Consider the following 16,026-nt stretch of genomic DNA (forward strand, 5'->3'; position numbering starts at 1 on the left):
ATTTTGTTTGATATAATATATGTACTATGTATGTAAATTCTTTTTAAATTTAATTATATATGCATATGTGTATATACACATGAATGTATTGATTTACATTGTTGAGTAGACCTTAAATGAGAAAACCGAGTCTCAAAGTTAAAAAGGAGAAGGATACATGGTGAAGGTAAACAATTTCCCTTAGAATTGCCCTCCAACTCCACTGAGGTTAAAGCCAGAGTGCAGGAATGGACTATAATTATGGCAAATGCTATGCAAGTGTCTGTGGATTAACTTCAAAAAATTGTTCTCCTTATACTCTTAAGAAAACTGAAAGGTGCATAACAAAGCCACATTTCAAATATGAAGCCAAATAAAATTTGGCATGATTTTGCAAAATTATGGACTATATAGGTTATCAATAGGTAACATCATGATCAATAGAGCTTAGATCCAAAATCATAGCTCATACAAGCAGCAGTCAGGAGATCAAGCGATGGACTGCACTGGGTCAATCTGCTGCATGGACCTCTTCAAAGTATTGAAAAGCAGGGATGTTACTTTGAGGATTAAGACACACCTGAACCAAGCAATTGCATTTTAATTTGCTTTATATGAATGTGAAAGAAAGGTGCACATTGAATAAAGAAGACTTTTATCACTTTTGTACCTGAACATTGTGGGTGTCAGTCCCTTACATATAGCATGTTGCTGTTTTTGTTGTTGTTGTTAGATACTATCTAATTGGTTCTTACTAATAGTGACCATATGTACACCAGAACAAAAACCATAGGGTTATGGGCCAACCTCACAATTGAGCACAGTGCTATCACTGCTTTGTTAATCCATCTTGAAGATCTTCATTTTTTTAATTGGCCCTCTGCTTCACCAAACATAATGTCCTTTTCCAAGAACTGCCCTCTCCTGATGAGCTATCCAAAGTAGTAATGTTGAAGTCTAGTTACCCTTGCTTTTAAGGAGCATGCTGGTTGTACTTTTTCCAAGACAGCTTTGTTGGTTCTTTTGGTAGTCCATGCTACTTTCAATATTATTCACTAACAACACAATTTAAAACTGACTAATGCTGACTCATGGTGACCCTTCAGGACTGGGTAGAACTGTTCTTTACCAGAGTAGAAAGTCCCAACTTTCTCCCACAGAGTAGCTGATGGTTTCGAACTGCTGATCTTTTGAACCATAGCCCAATGTGTAACCACTACACCACCAAAGCTATTTATATAACATATATTTTATTTTCATATGTATACATTTTAAAATTATATAGAATATATTTTATTAAATTTATTCTGAAAAATCCTCATATTACAAAGATAATTTAGTGGAAGAATCTTCCTTTTGAATCATCTGGTAGCACAGAGCATACATATTTTAAAACCTTATTGGATAACACAAAGTCAAAGCAACAAAAATATTTTCCGGAAAGACTGGCCTTTCTACTGAGGTGAACAGTTACAATCTAGGCAACCCACAGACGGGCTCTATGAGCCAGCATTGATTTGATGGCAGCGGGTGTGTTTTTTCTTTCTTACATGTGGACATTGAAGTGGACCTAATTAGATTTTCTTTTTTAAAATCTCCAAAGATAAAAGTAGTTTAGTACTTAAATAAAATGTATTTTGAAGTACTTTATTAAGTGACTGGTCTCCTGTCCCATTTTCTGTGTTCTGTTGTCTTCGTGAAGGCTCAGTGTTGTCTTATTTTCTTGTCTTGCTTTCCTCTTGGTCCAGTTGCATCACCATGTTCATCGGATCCACCCTCACAATCAAACTTCTCTTTCTTCTCTGACACTGGACTTTTCCTTCAGCAGACCCAGCCTAGTCAACTCCACTTCCCTTTCTTTTTCCTTCAGATTCGCAACATGTTGACTTCCATTTGTTCTGGGACTCTTGTTCATCTTCCATGACTTTTTCCAGTGCTGTTTTTCATATCTCTTTTTATACTTCCCACGTCATTTCTTTGTTTTATTGTCCTTTAAATTGTAGGTTATTGTTACTTGGATCTTTGGCTTCATCCAATACTTCCTTAGCGATTTCTTTAATAGAATCACTCCCTTTTGCTTCTCTGACAGGGTCTATCCATTTGATTTCTCCAGGTCTTGCAAAATGTAAGTCTCCCAAAACTTACGCAAGTAGCTCATCTTCTCTTCTAGAGATTTTATTTTGGCATCTCCTCTTGACTTCTGTTTTTCTTCTTGCTCTTGTTTATCTCATAATTTAGTCTCCACTTTATTTTTCTTTATTCATTCTCATTTGCAGAGTAATCGTCTTTGAAAAGTATTATCAGGTCTTTGTCTTTATACTTCTGGCTGGTGGTCTCCACAAATTTCTTATTGCATACAATTTTATCAAATGCAGCTATTATTGATCACATACTCTGCAGGTCTTCTCACCAGAATATTTAGTGCTTGACCTCTGTCTTCTAACGATTCTTTTATGTCATCACAGCTTGTATCAGTTGAGTAGACTTTGATATAAATATATCTGGTTGTTTGTTTGTTTACAGCATTTTATACTCATCAGTCACGTCCAGGAAAGGTTTGCTTGGAAATGTTCTGATTTTAGTTTCATTTTCACTTCTGGTTTTAGTTTTTTTTCTTTCTGATTTTAATTTCATCCTCACTCATTTCTATGAATTCTACCATTGCTCAATGTTTCTATTATTATGCTAAAGTCTATTGTTAGATGGTTAATCTGGTGAATTTTATCATTATCTCCAATGGTACCCAGTCTTCATCTGGTCTGATCTGTTCCTTTAGAATGTTTTCCAGAGGCAGGTTAAATTCACCAAAATAATATGCTATTTGATGACAGATTTTGAATTCTAGCTCAGTCATTTTTTTACTATCACTCTTTTTAGGCATGCAAAAACTTTTTCCAGGGGAGTAAGAGTGGGGTTCTATATGTCTGCCTTCAAGGAAGGGGGTGGGAGATCAGATGTGGAAAGGAGCAGTGTGGGTGCAGGTGAGCTCCCACCCCAAGAACCCTTTATGGTCCCGGCCCATTCTGGCCCTGCATAGGATCAAGAGTTATGACAACAATTCCCTGACTTAGAACTGCTGCTGATGACTGAGTGTGCTTAATGAAGATGGGGAAGATGGATCCCATCTCTTCTTGATGGCTTCCACCTCTTCTACATTCATACTTCATTCATTCACGTTGCAATTATTAATGAATGTTTACAGTAATTTCTTTTCAATTTGAACTATGCCTCATTAGCCAATGAAGGTCACTTGGCTGTACTCGTGAAGGCTTCATTCCATCCACATCATTATGGTAGACTCGACTTTGAGAAGACAGTACTTCCTCCGTCTTGTTTTGAATGTCTTTCAATCTGAGGAGTCCATCTTCTGGCATGATCTCTGACAGTGTTCCATGCGTAAGGTGTTCAGTATCTGATGGTGTTCCACTGCCACTCATAAGGTTTTCAATGGCTAAACCCTCGGAACTGAACATTGTATCTATCTATTTATTTATTTATTTATTCATTCATTCATTCATTCATTTATTTATTTATTTATTTATAGTGAACTGTTCTCGGTCTGGAAGCTCTGCTGAAACGTGTTCACTTGGGTGACTTTGCTGGTATTTGAACTAACAGTATCATCGCATCCAGCATCACAATACAAAAGCCACCTTACTATGACAAACAAGTGGTGGAAATAATTGCATAAGTCCATGTAATGAACACAGTTGTAAGGAAGTTGTAATTTCTCCTGGAGAATAAGTCAGCCTCCGTTGGGGGTCACCTGTTAGTAAAACAATAGACATCTATAAAGTCGACAGAAGAACCAATCCTATATAATCAAAAGATTAGCGTTTGCCCCAAGACAAAAGGCAGGAGGGTCCAGGAATGAGGGGGAAAATGGAAATGATAAATCCAGGGAGGAAGTAGAAAGCATCTTGTTTCATCAAGGATGTTACAACTGTCATGGGGGGGAGGGGAGTAATTTACCTTGCAGATTTTCACCCAAACCATAATAAATAATAACAATAATAAAGAAGTGAGCCCCTAGGACTATGCTGAAATGTATGGCATGTAGACCTTGAGTCTGCTGCTCTGTAGAACCTTGCAACTCCTTAAGCCTCTTGGTGATAATTATGATTCCTGTGTCCCATGTCCCTCCTTTCTCACACATTTTAACTCCACAACATTAACTCCTATTAGGGACAAAATTTTGGACAGTTGGTATTCACATTTTAACTGATCCAATAGAAAATTATGAGCAATCTCCTTCATTTCAGACTTTCCAGCAGGCCCAAAAGTTAGGGGCAAATGCTACGGCTGAAATGGCAAGTCAGTAGTTTGTTGATCACCTTCCTATATTCCACTGCCTTCAAATCCTTGGTTTGACCTTGGCTCAGCACGTTCTTTGACAGTTTGTCCAATTGTGTCTAGATATTTCATAATTCTTGTTTATAAAATGTGCCCAGTCCCTATTCTATGATAAAAACCTACTCCATCCAAACAATCTGTTTTCTTTCCTCTCCTTAGTTAATTTTCACTGGGTGCATAGTGAGAACCTGAGTGTGTGACGTTCCAAAAATGGCTCAGAGCTCAGAGATCCCATTTGCCTGAAGTTCCCACACAAATTTTTCACTAGGTCAAAAAAAAAAAATACCAAAACCCAACATGGTCAGAAAATCCTTGAAAACGCACACACTCTTTGAAAAATGGAATCTCTCTGTTTAAAAATTAATCAAAGCAAAACACAGCCTAAAGTAACCTATAAGAAAAACAACGTAATGTCCTATATGTGGAGGATTTCCAACTTCTGAGCTACTTGGTGTTTCCACCTGGTCAAGATTAATGTCAGTTCGTTCTGAGGAGCTTCTCTGTCCCCATGGGTGGAAACGGGCTTGGAAACACGTTGGAGGCAGAATTTCCCAGTGTATCATAGTTACCAAGCCAGCTGTGCAAAGTCCGTTTACAAGAATTCAGTTGAAATATTACAGATTTCTGACAGCTTTAATTATTATACCTGGCTTATGATCTCTGAATCTGGGCCAGGTTAAAGGAGATATGGAACATTTGCTGGGCAGTAGATGAGGATGTTCCTATGTATCATAAAGAACATCCTAAGTAGGTATTCAACAGTGGAAACTCTTCATCAGCACAAACAGAACCTATGCCTGTTCTGAGTAAGAAACCACATTGTTCAGAGAATTAGGAGTTTCCATTTGATTTAGTTTTATGGATGATTTGGAAGTAAACAAGCAAACAAAACATTCATTTTTTATATTCAAGCTGTTTTAAAGGAAATCGTTATTAACTATCATGGCATGTTATATTTTTAAAAATACGTTGTCTTTGTACTATAAACTATGAAGTACATATTCTTTTCTCCATTTTTAGAAGAAATAAGCAATTTACTCAGAATCACCATGTAAAGAATATTTAATATACAAAGGGCTGATGGTAGAATAAACAAGTCTGTCTAGAAAGAAGCATAGCAAGAACGCTCCTTTGAGGTAAAAATAGTGAGCCTTTATCTCCTTTACTTTGGACATATTGTCAGGTGGGACCACTCCCTGGAGAAGGAGTAAAGGGTAAGCAAAAAGAGAAAGACGCTCACTGAGATGAACTGACAAGTAGCTGTAACAATGGGATCAAACCTGAAGACTATTACAAAGGTGGTGCAGGACAATATATTGTTTCATTCTATTGTACATACCGAAATTTGGGCTTGGAACAAACTCCAGCTCCCTAACAACAACAAGTGTTTAAAGAATTTAAAATTAAAACTAGATATACCTGCTACTAAAAGACCATCATGCCTATCCAATATCATTTAAGAAGAAATTCTATTCCCTTATATTTTAGATTGGGAACAATGGATGCACAATAATTAAGTGCTAGACTGAAAACTGGCCAGCAGCTTGAAATCACCAGTCTCGTTTCCAGAGAAAAATTCCAGTAAAGAGTACAGCTCAGAAAAATCCTATGAAACTTATCCTCTGTCAAACATGGTAGATATCAGTCTGAATTAATTCAATGACCTAAAACAGCATATTGTAAATTTCAAATAATTAACTACATTTTTATGGTGGATTGTTTTGGCTATCAAACAGGCCAATCCCTGAATACGATATTAAAGATCAGAAAATAAATTATATTGAATGATTTTTTTCTAATATGTTTCCTGTATCAGCAGAATGAACATTGTATGCTTAAAAAATTAGACAAAAGAGTGTTAATTTCCATGAAACAATAGCTTTTATGGTTTTTTAGTGCATAAAATATAACCAACTAGATAGCAGTGAGGTTTTTAAAACTTAATTTGATGGTATGAAAATAATTCTGGACCTTGAGGGCTGCTAACCACAATGTTGGTGATTTAAAGTCATCAGCCTGCCTGAAGGAGAAAAAGGAGGCTCTCTGCTCTTTCAAAGGTAAATAGTCTTGGGAAACCTAAGGAGCAGTTCTACTCTGTCTCATAGGGAGACTATGACTTGGATAGGCTCCAAGGCTGTGTATGTTGGTTGGGCATGTGATAGTTGGGTTTTGTGTCAACTTAGCTGGGCCAGGCTCTCAGTGGTTTGGCAATTGAGACCCAGGATGTGACAATCAGCTCCATGTGGGATCCACTGTCAGCAACAAAGCAAGTATAAGAAGCTTGGGGTGGAGTTCAACCCCTTATTACTCAGGTCACAATCCTAATGCCATTGAAAGAGAGTTTCCTCAGAGTGTGACCTATTTCCCATATTAGGACACTATGGAAAAGCTTGCTTGATGATTGATGGATGACTCTGGATACTATATCTGAATTGTAAACTTTTGGTTCTTTGGATTTAAGACAACAGCCTGCCATATTGCCCACTGACCCTAGGACCCATCAGTGACTTGCTATCTGACCTACCAACTGGGATTTATTTTTTCTCCCATCACAAGCCTGATCTGCTCCCCTTGAATTCATCCGCCTTTGATGCCTTTGATGTTCCTGCCAATTGTGGGTTCACTAGCCACTAAAGCTGCATCAGCCAACAGAAGCCTCCAGCTAAACACCTGACTCAGACTTAAAAGTAGATTGGACTTACCTACTTCTACATTTGAGTAAGCTGTTTTTTATATAAATGTTTATGTCTATATCTATATCCATATCCATATCTATGTCTGCCCAAATATCTATCTATATCTATCACTGATTTTGCTTTTCTAGACAATGATAAAAGAATTTACTGTAGAGGATCAGCACAAAGCTGGGCCACATGAAGTGGAGGTTAAAATATCCCAAATGTCTAACTTTTCCAAACTGCCCTCCCACTGTCACATGTGACATCAAGTGCTCCTCCTCCCCTCAATACTCTCCATCCAGTCTGATCCATATCATTATTTCATTTCCAATTCATGGTGATCCTAGAGGATGGGATGGAACTGCACCACCGGGGTTCTGACAGTACACCTCTTTAGGGGTGAAGATGTCCTCATCTTTCTCGAGCAGAGTTGCTGGTGGGCTTGACCTATAAACTTGTCGGTAGCAACAAATGCTTAACATGCTGCATCACAACGGTTTCTCTTTCCCATCTCGGGATGGACACGTCACCTTACAGAACCCAAGAATTGTCCAAAAGTAAATAATTAATTAATAGTTCAAGTAGTTATAGAGGATGGTGATTCCAAATCCATGAGTCAAGCATCATTCAGGCATCCTTGGTCAACCCACATGGCCTTAGGAGATGATGCATCCAAATGGGTCAATCAGACCACTGGCCACTGACTCACAAGGTTATGGAAGGTGGAAAATCAAGTAAAAAAATTAGGCCACTGGCTCAAGTCCCAGGAGTAGGAGGTCAGGTGAAGATGAGGCAGAAGCAGTCCAGAGTAAGAGAAAGCACTTTGCCAGAGAATTCTTACCTATTGAATTTAGAACGCATGCACAGGAAAGTAAAGATAGTGATTTGAGGCACATTCGCTAATAAAGCAGCCACTCTATATACACCACACCCAACCCTGACTCATTAACATAAATGACAATTCACTGAAAAATGATACCACAACCACAAGCATTGTTGTTGTTGGGCGCCTACCCATCAAGTTCGTGACTGCCCATAGTAAACACTATCTACAACAGAATGGCCCACTGCCTGGAGTTCTGCATGGTCCTTATAACTGTTCCTGTATTTGATTCCATCGCTGCAGCCACTGCGTCAATTCACCTCATTGAAGATGTCCCTCTTCTTCTCTAATTTACAAAGCATATATATTTTTTCCAGGTACTGGTCTCTCCTGATAATCTGTCCAAAGTATGTGAAACAAAGTCTCACCACCTTTGCTTCTAAGGAGCATTTTGGCTGAATTTCTTCCATGACAGATGTGTTTGGTTCTTTCTTGGTTCCATGGCATTTTGAATATTTTTCATCAGTACTATAATAAAAATGTACCAATTCTACTCCTGGGTTTCCTTATTCAATGTCTACTTTCACATGCATCTGAGGCAATCAGGCACACTTTACTCCTCAAAGTAACAATTTGTTTTTCACTTTAAAGAAGCCGTGTGTAGCAGATTTACCCAATACAATGCATCGCTTAATCTCACGAGTGCTGTTTCCATGAGACTTGACTGTAGACCCAAGCAAGATGAAAGCCTTGACAGCCTTCAGCTCCTCTCCACTTATCATGATGTGAACGCTTAGTCCAGTTGTGAGGCGTTTGGTGTTCTTTACATTGAGCATTGAGTTGTAATCCATCCTGAAGGCTGCAATCCTTGATCTTCATCAGCAAGTGCTTCACATCCTCCTCACTTTCAACAAGCAAGATCATTTCAACAAGCAAGATTGTATCATCTGCACACCGCAGATTGTTAATAAGCTTTCCTCCAATTCTGTTGCTGCATTCTTCTTCATATAAGCCAAGTTCTTGGAGGCGTTGTTCAGCAGACAGATAAGAAAGTATGTTGAGAAGATAAAACTCTGATGAACACCTTTCCAGCTTTTAAACATGCAGTCCTCCCTTGTTCTGTTTGCACAATGTCCTCTCCCTCTCCGTAGAAGTCCCACAGGAATACAATGGAATGTTCTGGGATTATCATTCTTCTCAAGGATATCCCTAGTTCAGTACACACAGCCAAGTGCCTTTGCAAAGTCAAGGAAACACAAGTAAAACTCTTTCTTGTATTCTTTGCTGGCACGAGCAGTCATAGCCCTTGTCCCGTGTCCCCTTCTGAATGTGGCCTGGATCTTTGGAACTCCTTGTCAGTGGCCTGCTGCAACCATCGTTTGAAAATTTGAAAAATTTTAGTTGCATGTGGTGTGGAAGACATTGTTCTGTAAGTTGAGCTTTCTGTTGAGTCACTTTTCTTTGGTTTGGGTACAGAGATGCAGCTCTTCCAGTCAGTTGACCAGGTAGCTGTCTTCTGAATTCCCTGGCACAGATGACTGAGTGACGTTAGTACCTCATCAGCTTGTAGAAACATTCCAATTAGTGTTCTGCTAATTTCTGGAGCCTTGTTTTGGGCTAATGCCATCAGTACAGTTTGGACTTCATCCCTCCGCCAGACTGGTTCTTGATTACATGCTGCTCTTGAAATGGCTGAGTGACAACTAGTTCTTTGGGTACACTGACTCTTTCTATCAGTGTTTTCCTTCTATCTTGTCTGGATGCTTCCTGCCTACTTCAATATTTCCCCCAGATGGCTTGAAGTTTTTCTTTAGTACTTTCAGCTTATGATATGCTGAGCATATTCTTCCATTTTGATTTGCTAACTTGATGTGCATGACATCACAAATTTGCCTCACAAAATGGAGGACTACAGTTAAAAGGACCATATTAATTAAGCCGCTTTTAAGGAGAAAATTATTACTAATATTTGGACAGGGAGAGGGGTAATGTTATCAAAAACAAACCAAAGAGAAACAAACAAAAATCTACTAATTCAAAAATCCAAGCTCAGTGTTTGCCGTTGAGTTGATCTTGGCTCATCATGGCCTCTGTGTGCCAGAGAGAAATGGTGAGCCACGAGATTGTCAATGACGGATGTTTCAGTAGGAGATGTCCAGTGTGTCTTCTGAGGAGCCTCAGGGGTGACTATGAATCCTTTGATTCCGGTCCAGTCTATAATTCTCCAAAATCAAACCATACTCATGGCCATCGAGTCAATGCTACCACAGAGTGACCCTATAGGACAGGTTGAACCCCACCCCCCTGTGCATTTCTGGGATGGAAAGTGTCCGAAGGAATAGGCTGTCTCTTCTTTGTCCCAGGGAGCAGCTGGTTGTCTCCAACTGCCAATCTTGCTGATTGCAGCCCAAGGAATTACCACAATGCCACCAGGGCACCTGGGTATTTAGTCCTAGATATCTGACCATTGCTTTCCCAGTAATCAGAGTCCAGGAAAGTTTTCATTAATAAATGTTTTACTGTATATTTCAAAAGTACAGTTGTTGTCTCTTTTCCTTATCTCATCAGCACAATTCCCTACAAGATCGTTTTTTCGCCCCACCAGCTGAGTGGTGGCTGGTGGGTGTAGTGGGCTAAGCAGTGGGCTGCTAACCACAAGGTAAAATTAAGTGCCAGGCTTATATTCAGGTCAGCTGATAATCAAGTATATACAGTATTTCAATAATTTAGGGAGTTAACAAATGGATTTTCACTTACTATGTTGACACTGTTGGCACTCTTTGTAAAACTTTGACATTAATAAGAATCACTTTAGTTTTTTAATCAGATGTGCAGTATTCATGCATGAAGATTATTTTAATTAATGTGTCCTAGGGGTTGACATTCCTGAAGCTCATCCAACAATGGTTGCAGCAGTACATCTTCAGGGCACTGCCATAGGTTCAGGCCGGATTCAGATGTTTTCTCCCACAGATCCACTGGTGGGAACCTAGTAAACTCGATGATGTCGTTCTCCTGTGTCACACAGACTCACTGTGAGTTGGAGTCAACTTAACAGCATCAATCACAAACAAACTCACTACCATCATGTTGATTCCAACCCATACTGTTGAGAATTACTTCGGAGGTTGACTTGGAAATGCTTCCTTCCAACTTTGTCATATTGTTCAGCTGCTGTTGGAAACGTGTAAAAACTAAAAGAAGGTGTGCGGAATAGAATGGTAACCTGAAAGTAACTATTTATCCCTGAAATTACCCGTAAGATCTCAGATATGAGTTATACCATTGTCCCAGCTCACTTCCCAGGTCCTCAACCAGGATGGGCACCCATCTTGTACCTCCCTCGGGCAAATCCCACTCATGTCCAAGGTGATCTCTAAGACCCAGGAGTGCAACACCTTACTCTAGCCCAAGTGACAGACAAGTATCTCTGGTTCTAAAAAAGATAACTGACTCGCTTTCAGTTTTCCAATCAAACTTTAAAATGGAAAAAAAATATCAATGAAGCTGTATTTCTAAGTCCTATTTTCATTTAAGTGTAAGAAGGGTGGGCTTTCTGTGTAAATCTCTACAAGAACAGATGGCCGCATCATTCTCCTGAGGAGCAGATGGTGGGTTTGAGTCACCAACCTTTCAGTGAGTGCCCCAGTGCTTACCTGATGGAGTGCCACAAACAGTTGCTAGTTGAACAGTTTTCTTCAATGTAAGCTTCTGAGTCCCCAACATATTTTCTCTAAGTTACTGAACTGACAAGTTGGGAGGTGTCAAAGTAATTCCTGATTTGCTCACACCTAAATGCTGTTGCTTGGTCTCTTGGAAATAGAATTGCGCTATTACATGAATGAGAAACATGTTTCAGGGACACACCTAGATTGGAAGACATGCAACCTTTCTATAAGCCTGACAGGCAGAGCTGCTACACTACTCCATGAGTTTCATTCTTGGGCCCTTGTGCTGATGGTAGCAAAATCATTGAGGTTAAGGTCACATCTATTCATCTCACTCAAGAGAGGAAATGTGGTATCTATTTAACAGCCTGGTCTCAGTACCTCATTTTATAGCACCTTAGTTAGGCAGGAAAATTCCTCAAGGCTTTGGGGAACTAGCTCTTGGACACTAGCATTTTATGGTACTTTAGCAAAAAGTACAGATTCAGCCCCAAATACAGGGTTTCATTTGTTTGTTTGTTTGTTTGTTTGTTTTCTGCCTTCTGATACGCCTTGCTGCATTTTGCAGAGCTAAGTGGAACTTTTTAATCCTGGACTGTCAGAGGAATGACAAGAAAAATGAACCTGACCATAAGGGACAAACTTCCAGTACTTAAAATTAGTATTTTATGATCTTTTTAATTGTTTGGCCTAATGCTGGAAAATAATCCATATTTTTAGAGACTTGATAGCAATATACCACTTTTAGAGGACAGGAGACTGAGATTCTAGTTGTAGCAATGTAATCATGTAAAAGCCAATGCCCACATTTGTGACATTCACATAAAGAAGATATCAACTCAAATGTATTTTTCTGGTACAATTCTATAAATCCATTGTGTTTTTGGAAAGATAACAGGATCAGGAACTAAAAGCAAATAATAATAACATCTCTCACATATGCACACTTCCTGGTTTAGTCCTCAGAATCTCTGGGAGGCAGGTTCCAGTAACTCCACTTCTGGAGACAAAGACAGAGAACTAGACTCCACAAGAAGCCACTTCAGGGTCATGCAACTAACAGAGCTGAAATTCAGACAGACCCATGTCCATCTTAGTTATGAAGTGTCCATTGTACTTCATGGCCTCCCCCAAAGTGGTGAAGCTGTATGAACATTAGTTTTCCTCCTTGATCTTTAGACTCCTATTAAACCCTTCCCTAAAGGAACTTAAATGTTTCACCTCCAGCATGCCAGCTGTAGACAGGAGTCTGTGACGGTGAGGCAGAAGTATCATTGAAAAAGGGAAATAAGAGGTGAAGGAAGGAAGAAGGGGAAGAGGAAGGGAAAAGGTTGAAGACAGAATGATTTTGTGAGTTTAGCTCATCATTTTAGAGCTCTACCATTGATGGAAGAAGTCCTGGTGGAATCATGGATCACACATTGGACTGCTGACTGAAAGGACAAATATTCAGACATACTAGTTGCTCCACAGGACGAAGATGAGGCTATTTGCTCCCATAAACTTTTTTGGTCTCAGAAACCCAAAAGACCAGCTCTCCTCTGTCCAATAGGGTTGCTATGAGTCAATTAACTAATGACCAGGATCTTTCACATTTGTAAACTACTTTACAAATCAGGCCTCATAGATCAACTCTGTATATTGTGGTAACAAACAATTTAAAAGCCTCAATGGTTTGCAGCAAATAATGGTTATTTCTCTTTCACATTGCCTACCAAAAAAGATTGGCTTTGGTTCCCTTTCAAGTTATCTACACTGAAGAAGAAGCTCTACCCAGGACAGAACGGTATGCAGATGAAAAGAACAATGACACACCCGCGGGGGTAGTCCAGAACATCTCTGAGCAGCAGAGACTTAAGCTAACCCACCTTTCATTCCATTGACCCAAATAAGACACATGGCCAAGGCTTGGGGAGAAAGAATCTTCTTACATGGAATGGCAACAAATAATTAGGAATGATAATACTATTCTTCTCCTCCAGTTGTAAATGTTTGCTTCCCTCCTTTCTTTAAAAATTATGTACATACAAACACTCCACTCTCCCACCACATCCATGAAAATACTCTAAACTCCAAACCAATCCAAATATGGCAACAAGCACAATGTCAGGGCTGAAGGCCCCCCATTTTTTCTTTTTAAATCATTTTATTGGGGACTAGTACAATTCTTTTCACAATTCATACATACATCCAATGTACATCATGTACATTTGTACATTTGTTGCCATCATCATTCTCAAAACATTTGCTTTCCACTTGAGCCCTTAATATCAGCTCCTCATTTTTGCCCTTTTCCCCTGCTCCTCCCTCCCTCATGAAACCTTCATAATTCATAAATTATTACTTTGTCAGATGTTACACTGTCCAACATGTCTCCTCACCCACTTCTCTGTTGTCCATCCCCCAGGGAGGAGGTTTTACGTAGATTCTTGTCATCGGTTCCCCCGTTCCACCCCACATTCCCTCCACCCTCCAGACATTGCCACTCTCACCACTGGTACTGAAGGGGTCATCTGTCTTGTATTCCCTGTGTTTCCAGTTGCTATCTGTACCAATGTACATCCTCTCATCTAGCCAGATTTGTAAGGTAGAATTGGGATCATAATAGTGGGGGGAAGAGCATTTAAGAACTAGAGGAAAGTTATATGTTTCATGGTTGTAACCCTGCACCCTGACAGACTCATCTTCTCCCTGCAACTCTTCAGTAAAAGGGTATCCATTTGCCCACAGATGGACTCTGGGTCTCCACTCGGCACTCACCCTCATTTACAATGATATGATTTTTCATTCTTTGATTCCTGATACCTGATTCCTTTGATACTTTGTGGTCATACAGGTTGGTGTGCTTCATCCATGTGGGCTTTGTTGCTTCTGAGCTAGATGGCTGCTTGTTTATCTGTAAGCCTTTAAGACCCCAGATACTATATCTTTTGATAGCCAGGCACCATCAGCTTTCTTCACCACATTTGCTTATGCACACATTTGTTTTCAAAGATCATGTTGGGAAAGTGTGCATCATAGAATGCCAATTTAATAGAACAACGTGTTTTTGCACTGATTAAGTACTTGAGTGGAGGTCCAATGTCCATCTGCTGCCTTAATGCTAAACCTATAAATATATTCACATAGATCCATTTCCCCACCATCCTATTTAAATATATTTAAATACATACATGCCTGTATTTAGACCTTTACAAATACCCTTTGTCTACTAGTTCCTTCCTCTATTTCCTTTTACTTTCCTCTTGTTCCACTATCAGGCTCTGCCTTCATTTGTGTTTCAGTAATTTTTCTTGGTTACATTGCCCTTGCTGAATCCCAGCCAGGCCTCTCACACTCTCCTTGCCACTAATTTTGGATCACTTGTTGCTCCCTTGTCCCTGGGTTGGTCAATACCACCTCCTTATCCATGCATCCCCCTCTCCCATGTCCCCCTGATTGAGAGTTATGAAATTCTCCCTTCCCAACATGTACACGATGACTGAATGCTAAAGAATAAATACAAAAAGAAGCAGTTCATTTCAGAAATTTGAACCATGAGAGGCACAAAAATAATCTCTAGTCTGTAAGAATCTCTCATAATAATCTAGTTGTATAATCTCTAGTCTGACATTTTTTTATTCTCTTCTCAGGAATTGATGTCACTTCTTGAAATCTCCTTGATTAATCTTCAGTTCTGTTCCCTGGGACTATGCTCCCAGACTATGTCCTCTATAAGCTCTTTGGGAAAAAAATAGTGTGGCATATAAATCACTTATCACACAATTCAATAGTTCAATCCTATTAAGAAGAGTATACCATCATAAATTTTAGAACATTTTCTTCCTTTTTATAACTCATGTTGTTAGTTTCCCATTACCCCCCAACCTCACCTGCCATGCCCCTAGGCAATTATTAGTCCAATTATTATCTTTATAGATTTATACATCCTGGATTTCATATATGGAAGATCATATAAACAAAAGACAAGAAACAGCAAGAGGAACCAACAACAATGGCAGTTGGTTCAATTGACTAGAGAGCAGAAATTATTAAAAACTGAAAGAACATAATGAGCCAAAGGGGACATAAAATGATATTGTGTTATATTTTGACCTAACGAGCTCTGCCATAATTGACTTTACAGTCTTCTCTGTCTGATACTAAGGTTATTTACAGCCCTGGACGACAATGGTCAGAAGGGATTTAACAGAGGCTCAATCCAGGTGGGGACACTGTAAAGGGATTTGGGGCTTCTACTGCCTTCTGCAAACCAGATGTTCACAGTGTTTCTTCCTACAGATTTGCATTTTATTATTTACAATCCTTGGATCACACAGACGGGTGTGCTTCTTCCATGTGGACTTAGTTGTTGCTTGTTTGAAAACAAACCTTTAAGAGCCCAGATGTTTTCTTTCTGATAGACAGGCATTATCTGATTTCTTCACCATACTTTGCTTAAGCATGCCTATCTTTACTGATCTAGCCCAGGGGGAGGTGGGTGTGCAGATAAATGGTAAATGATAAAGGGGAGTTAGTTGATCAC

At 39.3% G+C, this 16,026-nt stretch overlaps 1 pseudogene; it reads right to left on the reverse strand.

Moving 5' to 3' along the window:
* Positions 1-1,683: 1,683 nt before the first annotated feature.
* Positions 1,684-2,860, reverse strand: LOC142424026 (lupus La protein homolog pseudogene; annotated as a pseudogene).
* Positions 2,861-16,026: the final 13,166 nt, after the last annotated feature.

This window comes from Tenrec ecaudatus, chromosome 13, assembly GCF_050624435.1.
Source record: "Tenrec ecaudatus isolate mTenEca1 chromosome 13, mTenEca1.hap1, whole genome shotgun sequence".
Taxonomy (NCBI): Eukaryota; Metazoa; Chordata; class Mammalia; order Afrosoricida; family Tenrecidae; genus Tenrec; species Tenrec ecaudatus.